General features: G+C 46.8%; 1 pseudogene; it reads left to right on the top strand.

Moving 5' to 3' along the window:
• The first annotated feature begins 3059 nt into the window (after window positions 1-3059).
• LOC118849500 lies at window positions 3060-4025 on the top strand (annotated as a pseudogene).
• Window positions 4026-14372: the final 10347 nt, after the last annotated feature.

Genomic DNA, 14372 nt, shown 5'->3' with positions numbered 1-14372 from the left:
ATGATGTACCTCCTTTTCATCTGTGAAGAGTTAGGGGACTATGAGTATGGAACATTCAGACTGTTTGCTAGTTTGGTTAGTTTTGCTGAATAGCTTTTTCCTGTTCACCTGCTCTCTGATATAAAAACAAGATATATCAACATACTTTTTTTTTTTTACAGATAAGAAAAAAGAGGAAAAAAGAATCTAGTCTCTTTTTACATAAGATAACAGGTCCATAAGGGTTATTTGACTTGCCAAAGATATGCAGTTAGTCAATAGTAAAAAGATTCCATAATTTCTGACTTCTAATTGAGGGGTCTTTATACTACATCAAATTGATTTTTCCTTTTGATTTTGTTTTTCCATTGCTCATTAACACAAATCCAAACTCCAGCTTTCAAGGCTATTCACCAACTGATTTCCTAGCCATCTCCCATGGTTCTCAAACTTGATTTTCTGTACCATCTGTGCTACAGAACATGGAGAGACTTTTGGCTTAAGATGGCCACCTGAACAGAATGCAGAAAAGCAGCTGTTCCACAACTTATCCATCAAAAACCTAAAAATTGTACCAGGCAAAATACTGATCAAGAAATCCACTGATGGGACTTCTTCCACTCCAGATCTAAAAGTCAACCAGAACTCCATGGGAACTAGGAAAAGGCGATGCCAGTAAAGCTAGCACCAGCGCAGGCAAACAAGGTATAACAAAACCAGAGATCATCAAGAAAGATTTTCAGAGTTTCACAAAATCTATACAGACATATATCTATATGTACACAAATACATGCATGTACTTATGTATACATATATGTATATATGTATGTTTACATGTTATACATGTAGATTTAGGCTTGTAACCAAGAATAACTTACCCTGCAAAGCTGACTATAATCCTACAGAGAAAAAAACTGGATCTTTAATGAAATAAAGGATTTTCAAGGGTTCTTGATGAAAACACCAGAACTGAGTAGGAACTTTGAAATATAAACACAAGAGTCTAGAGAAACCTCAAAAGGTAAGGTAATTTGAACATGAGGAAGGAGCTGTGGGATGATGTCATGCTAATATTATCATCTTATTAGGGGAGAAGAAGGAAGCATCCCTTCAGAAATTTAATGTCTTTAAAGGTTATTGAGAGAGTAAAAAGCAAACCAAACCAAACCAAAAGAGAGGTCCTAGATGGGTGGGGATTGGATTCCTTCTTGAATTTTCTTTTATTCTCTTTTGCCATTTCTATTGTTAAAAAACTTGTCACAAGTGATTAAACAAGGGGTGAAAGGGGTGGGAGGAATGGTCATCAGATAAACCTCATTCTCGTCTGAATCAGACAAAGGAGAATTGAAGAAACTACACGCAAACATGAAGAGTTTGGTGTAGAAATAAATTCAACAGGGAAACCTGCAGGGATAAAGGAAGTGGTTAATAGGAAGGATAATACTAGTGAGGAAATAATTATAAGCAAAACAAACTCCTAATCCTGACTAAAAGGACTAAAAGGGAAAAAATAAGAAAGTACATAGAATTGAAAATTAAGACATGCTCATTAATTGGGGAATGGTTGACTAAATTGTGGTATATGAACATGATGGAATATTATTGTGCCATAAGAAATTATGAAAGAAATTATTTAAAGAATGCCCAGGGGGGCAGAGCCAAGATGGCTACAGAACTACAACTGCAGTTGCTTCTGGCCCCAGGCCCACCTGGTGGGAGGAATTAAGTGAAGGATCAGAGTGGGAGTGCAGAGCCTGCTTAAGGTCCAGGTTGGCAGTTCTTGGTGGAGGAGGAGCACTGGTGTGGCAGAGCTTGCTGTATAGAAATAGCTCTGAAAACAACAGCACATCCCCTCAAGCTTGGAAAAAAGTACTGTCTACTCTACAAGCAGTCATACCCTGATGAAAAACTCAAGGGTCAAGTAGTTGGCTGGGAACATGGCCATGCAGAGAAAACGCTCTCAGATTCAGACTCAAACTTTGGAATTTTTCTTTGGTGACAAAGAAGAACAAAACATACAGCCAGAAGAAGTCAACAAAGTCAAAGAGCCTACATCAAAAGCCTCCAAGAAAAACATGAACTGGTCTCAGGCCATGGAAGAGCTCAAAAAGGATTTGGAAAAGCAAGTTAGAGAAGTAGAGGAAAAATTGGGAAGAGAAATGAGAATGATGCGAGAAAAGCATGAAAAACAAGTCAATGACTTGCTGAAGGAGATCCAAAAAATACTGAAGAAAACAACACCTTAAAAAATAGACTAACTCAAATGGCAAAAGAGCTCCAAAAAGCCAAGGAGGAGAAGAATGCCTTGAAAGGCGGAATTAGCCAAATGGAAAAGGAGGTCCAAAAGTTCACTGACAAAAGTAATTCCTTAAGAATTAGAATGGAGCAAGTGGAAGCTAGTGACTTTATGAGAAATCAAGATATTATAAAACAGAACCAAAGGAATGAAAAAATGGAAGACAATGTGAAATATCTCATTGGAAAAACCACAGACCTGGAAAATAGATCCAGGAGAGATAATTTAAAAATTATTGGACTACCTGAAAGCCATGATCAAAAAAGAGCCTAGACATCCTCTTTCAAGAAATTATCAAGAAGAACTGCCCTGATATTCTAGAGCCAGAGGGTAAAATAGAAATTGAAAGAATCCACCGATTGCCTCCTGAAAAAGATCCCCAAAAGAAAACTCCTAGGAATATTGTCGCCAAATTCTGGAGCTCCCAGATCAAGGAGAAAATACTGCAAGCAACCAGAAAGAATCAATTTGAGTATTGTGGAAACACAATGAGAATAATACAAGATCTAGCAGCTTCTACATTAAGGAGTCAAAAGGCTTGGAATGTGATATTCCGGAGGTCAACGGAGCTAGGATTAAAAGCAAGAATCACCTACTCAGCAAAATTGAGTATCATGCTCCAAGGCAAAATATGGATTTTCAATAAAATAGAGTACTTTCAAGCTTTCTCAGTGAAAAGACCAGAGCTGAATAGAAAATTTGACTTTCAAACACAAGAATCAAGAGAAGCATGAAAAGGTGCTGTGATTTGACCTCCTTCTTCAGGCTCTGTCTCTTACTACCAACCATGAATCCCTGCAACTTCACCCACACCACCTTCATTCTTATAGGACTCCCAGGACCGGAAGCTGCCCAGTTCTAGATAGCCTTCCCTCTTCTGTCCATGTATGTTGTAGCACTACTGGGCAACTGCACAGTGGTTTTCATTGTGAGAATAGAACATAGCCTACATGCCCCCATGTACCTCTTCCTCTTTATGTTAGCAGCTATTGACCTGGTCCTCTGCACTTTTACAATGCCTAAGATCCTTGCACTATTCTGGTTCAACTCTCAGGAGATTGCCTTTGATATGTGTCTCACACAGATGTTCTTTATCCATGCTCTTTCAGCTACTGAGTCCACTGTCCTTTTGGCCATGGCCTTTGACCGTTATGTGGCCATCTGCCACCCTCTTTGGCATGCAGCAGTGCTCACCAACACTGTCACAGCTTGGATAGGGATAGTAGCTGTAGCACGGGGATCCCTTTTCTTCTTTCCACTACCACTGCTCATCAAGAGGCTTCGTTTCTATGGCTCAAACATTCTTACCCATTCCTATTGTGTGCACCAAGACATGATGAAGCTGGCTCATGCTGACACCATGACCAATGTGGTTTATGGGTTCACTGCCATCCTGCTGGTTATGGGTGTTGATGCAGTGCTCATCTCTCTGTCTTACTTCCTAATCATATGTACCATGCTACAGCTGCCATCTCGGACAGAAAGGGCGAGGGCCTTTGGAACATGTGTCTCACACATTGGCGTGGTTCTAGCATTTTATGTGCCACTAATTGGCCTATCTGTGGTGTACCGCTTTGGGAACAGCCTCGACCCCATTGTACATGTGCTCATAGGTAATGTTTCCCTAATGGTGCCACCTGTCATCAATCCTGTCATCTATGCTGCCAAGACCAAGCAGATCTGCTCCCGTGTGCTGGCCATGTTCAAGATCACCTGTGACAAGGAGCTTCAGGCTGTTGGGAGCAGCTGACGCCTTGCGTACTGAGCTTCTATGTCCCCATGGTGGCTTCCTCTCAATCACCTGGAAATTATGGACCTTTTAATGGATTGCCATGTTCGTAAGTGCTTCAGAACTGTCAGGATAGTACAATGGAAAGAGAACTAGCTCTGGTATCACAGAACCTGGTTTCAAATCCTGCATCTAAAACTAAAACCTGTGTTACAAATTAACTAACCTCCTGGGCATTCAGTTCTCTCAACTGTAAAATGAGAGGGTTGGACTGGATGGCTCCTTAGGTATCTTCTAGATCTAAATCATGTGGTCATGAACAAATTACTCCCTGAACTTCAGGTCTCTCGCCTCTGAAATAGGAACATATAATCTTCTTTGCACTCCCTTTCCCAGGAATGTCACAAGAATCATATGACATCATATGTCATGTGCTCCATGACTCTAGAAAAACAGTCTAAGGAACTCTAGAAATATGTAAGCTAGTGCTTCAAAAATTCTTTGATTTCATGATTTAAGAAGGCAGCATGACCTCCTGGGGCTGATAGTAAGGTTGTCCTTGAAATCAGAAAGCTGTGGGTTCAAATTCCACCTTAAACACTTGCTAGTTTTGTGTCCTTGGACAAGTTACTTAGCTTTTGAGTGCCTGAGTTTTGTTATTTGGAAAATGATTATGTTGGAAATAACAGCTTATTAGAGGCCTTCAAGCTCTAAACCAACTCTTGCCAGTGAAGGTGAATACGGCTTCTTCATCATGTCATATTATACATTCAAAAGTCATGTCCACTTATTTAAGGATGCTTGACTTAAAGGAGAGTCTATTTTTTTAGGGTGGGCACTAATCTTTAATTATTTGAAGAGGTCTCATGGAAGACAAATTAGACTTTTCCATAGAATATAAACTCCTTGAGGGCAAGAACGATTTTACATTTGTGACTTTCATTTTGTCTGTGACTTTAGCATGCATAGTACAGTGCAAAGAATGATAGATTGGAGTCAGATAATCTTGGTTCAAATCTTGACTTTGTTATTAGTTGTCTGGGTGAACCTGGGAAACATTAAACTTCTTTGTGTCTCAGTTTCCTTTGAGTGGGTTGGCCTAGATGACCTCTGAGTCCTTTTTTATTGGAAGTACTGCACCACAATGGTTCTTGTTCTATCCTCAATGCCTAATATAATGACATATGTATGTATGTATGTATGTATGTATGTATGTATGGGTATATGTATATTATATACATGCAAATATGTATATCTCATATTAATATATGACAAAACATGTATATGTATACACACATGTGTATCATATAAACATATATACACACATATACATATGACTATGTACATGCATATATGACACAATAAATGCTGGTCGAGTTAAAAAAAAAGAATGCCCAGAAGCAGGAACTGATGAAGAATGAAGTAAGCAGAGCCAGAAGAGCAATTTATACAGTGACAACAACATTTTAAAGAAAACAACTCTGGAAAACAAGAACTATAAGCCAAGCAATGACCAAATACATCTCCAGTGGTTCTATGATGTGGCACATTAACTACTTCTTGAAAAAGAGGTAATGAACTCAGGATGAAGAAGGAGATGTGCATTTTTGGACATGGGCACTGTGCAGATTCATTTTGCTTGATTATCCTTACAAGTTTTTTTTTTCTCTCTCTCCATTTTTAATAGGATAAGGGTTTGGGGCATAAGAGGACTTAATAAAAATGCCAAAAGGGGGGGCATTGAAATATTTTTTTTAAATTACCAAAAGAGAAAAAAAGGAAAATTCAAGAAGAAAGCACAGACAAGCAGAAGACTTTTGAAAGCAAAGTGTGGAAGTTATTATCTACTTTTTAAAAAGTAAGGTGAGACTCAGGGTTGAAATAAAAACAATTTTTAAGTACTTTGGGGGCTGTCACATGGATTGGACTCCTTTTTTTGGTCCCACGGGGCAGAATTAGGAACAGTGATAAAAGATAAAAAAAAGCAACTTTAGGCTTAATGTTGGGGGAATTTTTTTTTTAACAATTAGAGCACTCCAAAAGGGAGGTAAGGGACTTTCTTTCATTGGAAATATTGAGTCAGACAATGGATGACCAATTGGGTATGTTATAGAGGAGGAATTCTTTTATTTATTAGATGGATTAGACAGACACTGAGGAAACTTTAAACTATGAAGTCATTTGATTCTTCAATTCTCTATCCCTGAATTTGGTAAGAGAACTTAAGCAGGAGTTAGCAGATCTAGGCATAAATCCTGGTTCTGATACTTAATGCCTTTGGGTAAGTGGGCAGAAAGGTTAAGTATAGCCTTTCCGAGCTTCAGTTTTCTCATCTGTAAAATTAGGAGTTGGATTTGATGTTCTCTAAGGTTCCTCATAGCTCTAGTGGGAAACAGCTTGGTATAGTGGAATCAGGTCATCTGGGTTTAGATCTAGGCTCCCATATTTACTAGCAGTGTGGCTATGCACATGCTATTTAATCCTTTGAGCTTCAGTTAAGTCATCTGTAATATGAAGATAAGTAAGTACTCTACATACTCATGTACTGTCCCCATCCTTGTGATTCTCAATTTCTGGTTGCTAAAGCACAAATCCTAGACCCCATCCTAGACTGCCCACCCCCTCATTCCTTTCCCCATAAACCCTACCCCCATCTGAAATGTCTCACTCAAAATCTACCCACCACTTCTACTGTGCTCTCTGGAATACCTGCTCAATAATTTAACAAACTGACTTTCATCTTAAGCCATTTCCTTTCTCATTCCTTCCATATTCTGTCATTTAATGAGACCTGGATCTCCTCTGATAACACTGCATCTCTGGCCACTCTTTCCAGTACTGTTTACACTCATAATGCATTCCTCCCCACTATGGTGGAGGAGTTGGCATACTTCTTGCCACTCATTGCCACATCTGGACTCTAACTCTACCAACATCACTCAGCAACATCTCTTCCTTTGACGTTCTCACTATATAAATTTATCACCCAATCTAGATCCTGTTATCTATTGACCTCCAGGACATTCTCCTTCCTTGCTCAATGGGTTCAGTACTTTTACTGCTCTCCAACTCTTGCCCTTATATTAGAAGACTTCAGCATACTTATTGTTACTCCCTCAAATACCCTAACTTTCCAATTCCTGAATCTATTTCAGTTCCCTAAAAAATTCCCTCTTCTTTTTTTCCTCTTCATTTCATATTACTCAGATGTCTTCCATCACTGACTCCTTTACCCTGTCTTTCATGAAGAAGTGATCATTCTCCTTGCCAAGGACAGCCTCTCTTCATGCATCCTTGATCCCATCACATTAAGTCTTGAGTAGATTTCTCTCTCTAGCATCCTAACTCTCTCTCTCTCTCTCACTGTCTCTCTCTCTCTAATTTTTAATCTTTCCCTATCTACTGGCTCCTTCCCCGTTGCCTATAAATATGTCCATATCTCTTGACTCCATAAAAATTCTTGTTTGACATGCCCATCTCAATTACTTATCATCTCTTTATTGGCTAAACTCCTTGAAAAGATATCCACTGTTCCACTTTCTTTACTCTCTCTTGATTTTAAACTCACTTGCAATGTGGCTTTTGATCTCATCATTCACCCAAAACCAATTTCTCCAGGGTCATCAATGATTTCCAATCACAAATCTATTTTTTTTCTTAATCCTCATTCTTTTTGACCTCTCTGCAGCCTTCAATACTGTTGATACTCCTTTCTTCACTCAGTTTTCATGACACTGCTTTCTCTTGGTTCTCCTATATCTTTCTGAATCTTCTTTGTGGGTATGCCCAGTAACTGTGGGGAATTCCCAAGGCTGTCTTGGGCCTTGTATGTTATCCTTAGCTCTCATAAGATTCAGTAATCAATCATCTCTATGCAGATGACTCTCAGAGCTATATATCCAGGCTGAGTTTCTTGAGCTCCAGGTCTCAGATAGGCATTTCAAACTCAATATAACTACAATGGGACTCATAACCCTTCATGCCCAACCCTCTTTTGAAAAAAATATTTTTCTTAATGTGCTTTGTTTTTGTATTATATACATTTATCACGGTCTCTTGCAATGTAGCAAAACAGTTAATTAAAAAATTCAGTGACCTCATCTGAAAGAATGAACAACATTCAATAGCACCTATCTCTTGATTTAAAAAAAAATTAACAGAAATCTATTTTCTCTCCCTCCCATCACCTAACCATTGGGACAAAAAACAAATGCCTTTTTAATAAATATACATAGCCAAGCAAAACAAAATTTTCAATGACTCTATACAAAAATCTATGTATTCATCACATCTCTGTCATGGATAGCATGTTTCATCACTGGTCTCTGGAATTATAGATGTCCATTGTATTGTTTGTTCATAGTTCTTATAGTGTTGGGATTTGGGTGGGGGTGGGACGCCGCTTAGGGCTGGGTGGAGGGTGGGGCAGGGACTACAGCTTTCCGGGTATAACGCTTTTCCGGGTATATCGCTGGGCGGTGCCGGCTTAGGATGAAGCCCGTCCATATAAGGCAATGTTATAGCTCTCGCCACTGGATTGGCTGCAATAGGTTATATAATGTACGGGGATAGGGGAAGAGAGCAGAGTCGAGTCGAGCAGTCGCCGTGGAAGATGTACCAATAAAGACCGTGAGCGAGATCCTCTGGCGTTCTGTCTGGTGAATTCCGGTCTGGGTGGAGGCCAGGCCGGCCGGTGACGACCGAAGGCTCGGTGTAGGAGCAGAAGAGGTCCCCCGGGGAGGACTGCCCGCGACCCCCGGCCCAGGAAGAGGCCTAGGGGGAACGCGGCAGGTTGGCGCCCGAACAGGGACCGGCCTAGGACGGCTGGACCGTTGCAGAGTTCCGGAAGAGCCCCGGTGATAGGGGGGACTAGCCCGACTAGGGCGGACCAGACAGCTTCTCCGTGCAGGTAACGGGGGAAAGGCCCGGAGATGGGGCAAGCGCGCAGCCTCCCTTTGCTGCGGCCAGAGGATCGGGACTTATTAACTTTACAGGTCAGAACTGCTTTGTCTAAACGGGGGTTGTCCGCCTCCACGGAGCAGCTAAAGCGGCTCGTGGAAAAGTTGCTGGTGGTGGCTCCGTGGCTCATACACTCGGGGTTTCAGCCGGACCGTTTTCCGGTCTTACAGCAGCAAATGCTGTCTTATCAAAAACAGTGCCCGGGTTTTCTTCTTCCGGAGGACTTTGGCTTGGTGTCCGCCATTAAGGGGTTGCTCGACCCCAGGCCTCCTCCGGACACCAGCACGGCAGAGACTCAGACGGAGACCCGGCCGCTCGGTGGGGGCCCGGGAGGGGAGACTGATCTGACTGAGGTGGTGGTAACTGGGCCAAGGCCCGCGGCCTCTGCTCCCCCGTTGTACCCTTGGGAGGATATGCAGGAGGCGGGAAATGAGCGGCCTCAGGCGGAACATACAGGACAATGGCCCCTTTTAGAGACGAAAAGACTAGTCTCGGAGAACTGCTACCACGCTTCAGGCGCAGTTCGACTTTTTGGAGCGGTGGGCGCACCCAGCAAAGATGGCGCCGGTTTCCGGCCGAGGGAGGAGTCGCGGGCGGCTCCCTCCTGCGGGGAAGGGGAGGCGCGAGGGAGGGGTGGTGTGCCAGAGGGCCGCCCACTGCCCCGCCCTCCAGAACAGGAACGCAGATCTACTTCCTCTTTTCCCCACTCTGACGGCGAAAGCGAAAGCCGCTATGAGCGGCTCAGCCCGGGGGATAGATCAGGCGGGTACCTTCCTCTGATACCTCGCGCGATCCGCGAAGCTATGCGGTCCGGAGAGGTGGTGGACTCAGAAATCTCTGAGGCATTTCCATTATTTCTGGATAATGGTACCCGAGTTTTTCAGCCCCTGCTGCTGAAGACCATTAGGGAATTTAAGCAGGCGGTGCAGGAGAATGGCCCCGCTTCCCCGTTGGCACAGCGCCTTCTTTCTAATATGACTGTCTCCACAGTCTGGACCCCGCGTGATTTCGATGACCTCGCGTTGGGGGTCCTGAGCCCTGTGGACTACACGGCGTTCCAGGCTATCAAAGAATCGGAGGCTAGAGCGCTCCAAGCGCGCACCGGGGGGCCCCCGGGGCGGGTAGACCTGTTGTTGGGCCGGGGACAATACAGTGATCCCCGGGTACAGGCCACTTTTAGTAACCAGGAGCTGGAGGATGTGCGGGTAGTGCATCAACAGGCATGGCAAAGGCTGGGGCGTACCTCTGCAGGAACCCCAGCTGGCCTGGCCGATATGCGCCAGAAGCCAGGGGAGAGCGCACTTGAGTTTGCCACGCGAGTGCGGAGATACGTGGACAGCACGTTTGCAGGGCCGGGCCGGGAACTCATCATTAAGCAGATCCTCCGAGAGGGGTTCCGGGGGGAGGCGAAGACAGCTCTGGCGGCCTTGCCCCCCGACGCCACCCCGGACCAAATGATAGAAAAGGTGATGTCCCTCGCTCCTCCCTGTCCCATGGAAGTCTTGGCGACGGCCATAGAACGGGACCGGAGGGATCGCTTGAAAGAGGAGGCCGCGAGAAATGACGCCCTGGTAGAGGCTTTGAACCGCCTCGCGGTCTCCCGGGACTCCGGATCCGACCGTCGGTGCTTTAAATGTGGTCAGCTGGGTCACTTTCGGGCCCAGTGTCCACAAAGCTGCGGGTCGGGACGAGGCACCCCAAATTGCTTCCGCTGCGGAAAGCCTGGCCATATGGCGAAATTTTGCCGCTCCGACCAAAGGAACCCCACCCAGGAGTCGGGAAACGAGCACGGGGGGCCGAGAAAGCGGGCAACTCGCCCCCCCCGGGTCCAGTCCTTACGGCCCGAGACTCAACCACCCTTCCCTCGTGGGGGGCAATAAAAATCCCGGTCCAAGGGCCAGCAGGAGTGCTCCTGGCCACGGGGAACCCTTTTCAGTCTCGCTATACCGTTCCCACCCAGGTGCTGGCCCCCGGTGACCCGTTACTGGTAGTTAACCCACACCCTATTCTAGTTGATATTTTCCCAGGTGAGGTCCTCGCTCAGGCAGTGCCGTTCCAGGACACAGAGGCTGATTCTTGCCTTTGGATGGAGAAGATCACAATGGACCGCCCCATGATGATCCTCCTGGTGGAGGGACAGCCAGTGCGGGGTCTCGTAGACACGGGAGCCGATCGCTCCGCGCTGCCCCGCAACCAGTGGCCTCCTCAAATTCCACGCCGACGAGCTGGCAAGCCAGTAAAGGGAGTGGGAGGAGTAGTGGAGGCATGGGAGGCCGCCAGGCCTATGACTTGGAGACGGGACGCGCTTGAGGGCCAGTTTAGCCCTTTGTGCGTTCCCGGTCTCACCTATGCACTATGGGGTCGTGACATCCTTGCACAGCTCGAGGTTACCTTGTCCGGCCCGGATACTTTAAACTCTTGAGGGCCACTGATCGTGACACGGGCACCCCCACACCCCGAATCACTTGGACATCTACCACGCCAGTGTGGGTAGACCAGTGGCCCCTCCCGTTGCAAAAGCTCGTCGTAATGGAGGAGATTGTCCAGGGTCTGCTCCTTCAGGGCCAAATTAGGCCCTCCACTAGCCCTTACAATTCTCCTGCCTTTGTCATTAAAAAACGCGGTGGAAAAGGCCGCTGGAGACTCCTGGTGGACTTGCGGGCCATCAACCGTATTATGTTACCAATGGGGAAGCTCCAGCCCGGGCTTCCTTCTCCCACGGCCATTCCGGCTGGATGGCCTTTGGCCGTGGTGGACATAAAGGACTGCTTTTTCTCCATTCCCCTCCACCCGAAAGACACCCCCAAGTTTGCGTTCTCTCTGCCATCTACTAATGTTTCTCGTCCCCACAGGCGGTTCGAGTTCAAGGTTCTCCCGCAGGGAATGGCCAACAGCCCTACGCTGTGCCAGAGACATGTGGACGGGGTGCTGGAACCGGTCCGTCGGGACCACCCTTCAGCTCTCCTTCTTCATTATATGGATGATATCCTGGTGGCGGCGCCTACTCAGCAATTGTTGGACCCTTGCTTGAGAGATGTTCGGAGGACGCTACACCGTGCGGGCCTGTTCCTGGATCCTGAGAAGGTCCAACTTACGGTCCCGGCTAAGTATCTTGGCTCGGTGGTGGGGGAGACCTCCGTGCGGCGCCCCTTTCCTGTGCTACAGGAGGCGCGCTGCAAGACTCTTAATGATTTTCAAAAACTTGTGGGCTCGGTGCAGTGGGTCCGCTCTTATCTTCCTATTCCCCCCGGGGATATGCAACCCCTTTATGACCTTCTCAGAGGACCCACGGACCTTAAATCTCCTCGAGCTTGGACCCCTGCAGCCCGCGATGCACTGCATCGCATCATTGCTCGAGCCACGTCCGCGCTGACACGATATGAGCCAAATAAGACAGTTTATTTTAGGCCCCTGCAAGATGGCCTATTACCATGGGGTGCCTTGTATCAGGCCCATGGAGTAATTGAGTGGATCTATGTTTCAGGCGCGGCCTCCTCGCTGGAGGGGCGCTTGGACGCTTTGGCTCGCCTTGTAATAGCAGCCCGGCGTCGCTGCCTAGCGTTGCTAGGCTGTGTGCCCACCCTGGACGCACCGTACCTTGTTCCCGTCCTTCCTGAACTGATGCAGGCGTCCTGGGCGTGGGCGGTGACACTGCTTGACGTCCCGGTGGGCGGCGGCCCTTTGCCCAAACTCTTGGAGACCATCCCCCTTTTCCCCATCTCCCTCGCCCCGTCCCCGCCATGTGCCCGACACCTGGACTTCGCCTGCTCTGGGGGTTCCTCATCGTTCACCGGGAGCGGCGGTTCTCTCTTGGGAGAAAGAGGGAGAAAATTGGACCTTGACTCCTCAGACTGTTCCCCCCCCAGGACGTTTGCGTCCAACCCCCTTTCTTCTGGCTGTGTGACGAATGCCCCTTATTCTAACTCCTCTATCGCGGCCGAGCTCAGCCGCAACCTTTCCCGGGCCCTGACCGGGACCTGGGATGAGGATTTTTGGGACACGCTGTACAACCTTCGGCGGGAGTACCAGGCCATCAATGGCACTAGGGTCTCCCCATGGGTCCCGCCCAACCTCTCCTCCTGGTGGCCTTCTTGGCTTTCAGGTCCGTGGTTCTCCTGGTGGCCCTACCTGGCTGCTGCGGCGGCCTTCCTCGCCCTGCTTATTGCGGTCCGCGTTCTTTGCGCCCGCATCTCCCTGCTTTCTCGCCGCCAGCGGGTTGGTTACCGCGCCCTGCGGGCCGTAGGTGTGGGGGAGGACCCCTCAGGTTGGTTGGATCTTGATTCCGCTTTGTGAGCACTGCCCTATGTTTCCCCTTCTTCCTTTTAATTTTAGTTTAAGGGGTGAATTGTTGGGATTTGGGTGGGGGTGGGACGCCGCTTAGGGCTGGGTGGAGGGTGGGGCAGGGACTACAGCTTTCCGGGTATAACGCTTTTCCGGGTATATCGCTGGGCGGTGCCGGCTTAGGATGAAGCCCGTCCATATAAGGCAATGTTATAGCTCTCGCCACTGGATTGGCTGCAATAGGTTATATAATGTACGGGGATAGGGGAAGAGAGCAGAGTCGAGTCGAGCAGTCGCCGTGGAAGATGTACCAATAAAGACCGTGAGCGAGATCCTCTGGCGTTCTGTCTGGTGAATTCCGGTCTGGGTGGAGGCCAGGCCCGCCGGTGACGACCGAAGGCTCGGTGTAGGAGCAGAAGAGGTCCCCCGGGGAGGACTGCCCGCGACCCCCGGCCCAGGAAGAGGCCTAGGGGGAACGCGGCATTATAGCTTTCAAAATTGTTTGTTTTTACAATGTTGTTACTTTATAAATTGTTCTCTAGGTTCTGCTCACTCCATTTTCCAGTCTCACATCACTACCTGCCTTTTTGAACTGGATATCTTATAGACAGCAACAGTCCAAAATTAGGGTTAGGGTTAGAGTTAGTCCCAAACTGAACTCTTTATCTTCTCCAACTCCCCATTCTCCCCTCTTCCAAACTTTCCCATCCTCCTAGTCATTCAGACTCAAAACCTAAGTCTTATCCAGCTTTCTTGCACTCAATCCTACGTATCCAATTCATATCATCTCATGTATGCCTCCTTCTCTCTATTCAACAGCCACCACCCTGGGACAAGCTCTTAACACTTTGTACTTGGACCATTGCAATAGATTTCTGGTTGGTCTCCTGGCCTCAGGTCTCTTCCCATGCCAATCCATTATTCATTCAGTTGCCAAAGTGATTTTCACCCCCCACCTCCACACTTATTTGGTTGCCACCTCTCCCTCCCCCTCTGGCTTCTCTAGGAGCAAATATAAAATACCTTTGGCATTTAAAACCCTTTGCAACCTGGTCTCATCTTATCTTTCCAGTCTTCTTACACTTTACTCCCCACCCCACCCCACCCCCGCCATGTACTCTTAAGATT

The sequence above is a fragment of the Trichosurus vulpecula genome, chromosome 5, assembly GCF_011100635.1.
Source record: "Trichosurus vulpecula isolate mTriVul1 chromosome 5, mTriVul1.pri, whole genome shotgun sequence".
Lineage (NCBI taxonomy): Eukaryota > Metazoa > Chordata > Mammalia > Diprotodontia > Phalangeridae > Trichosurus > Trichosurus vulpecula.
The sequence above is the reverse complement of the archived record's forward strand: the minus strand, read 5'-3'. Positions and strand labels throughout refer to the sequence as shown.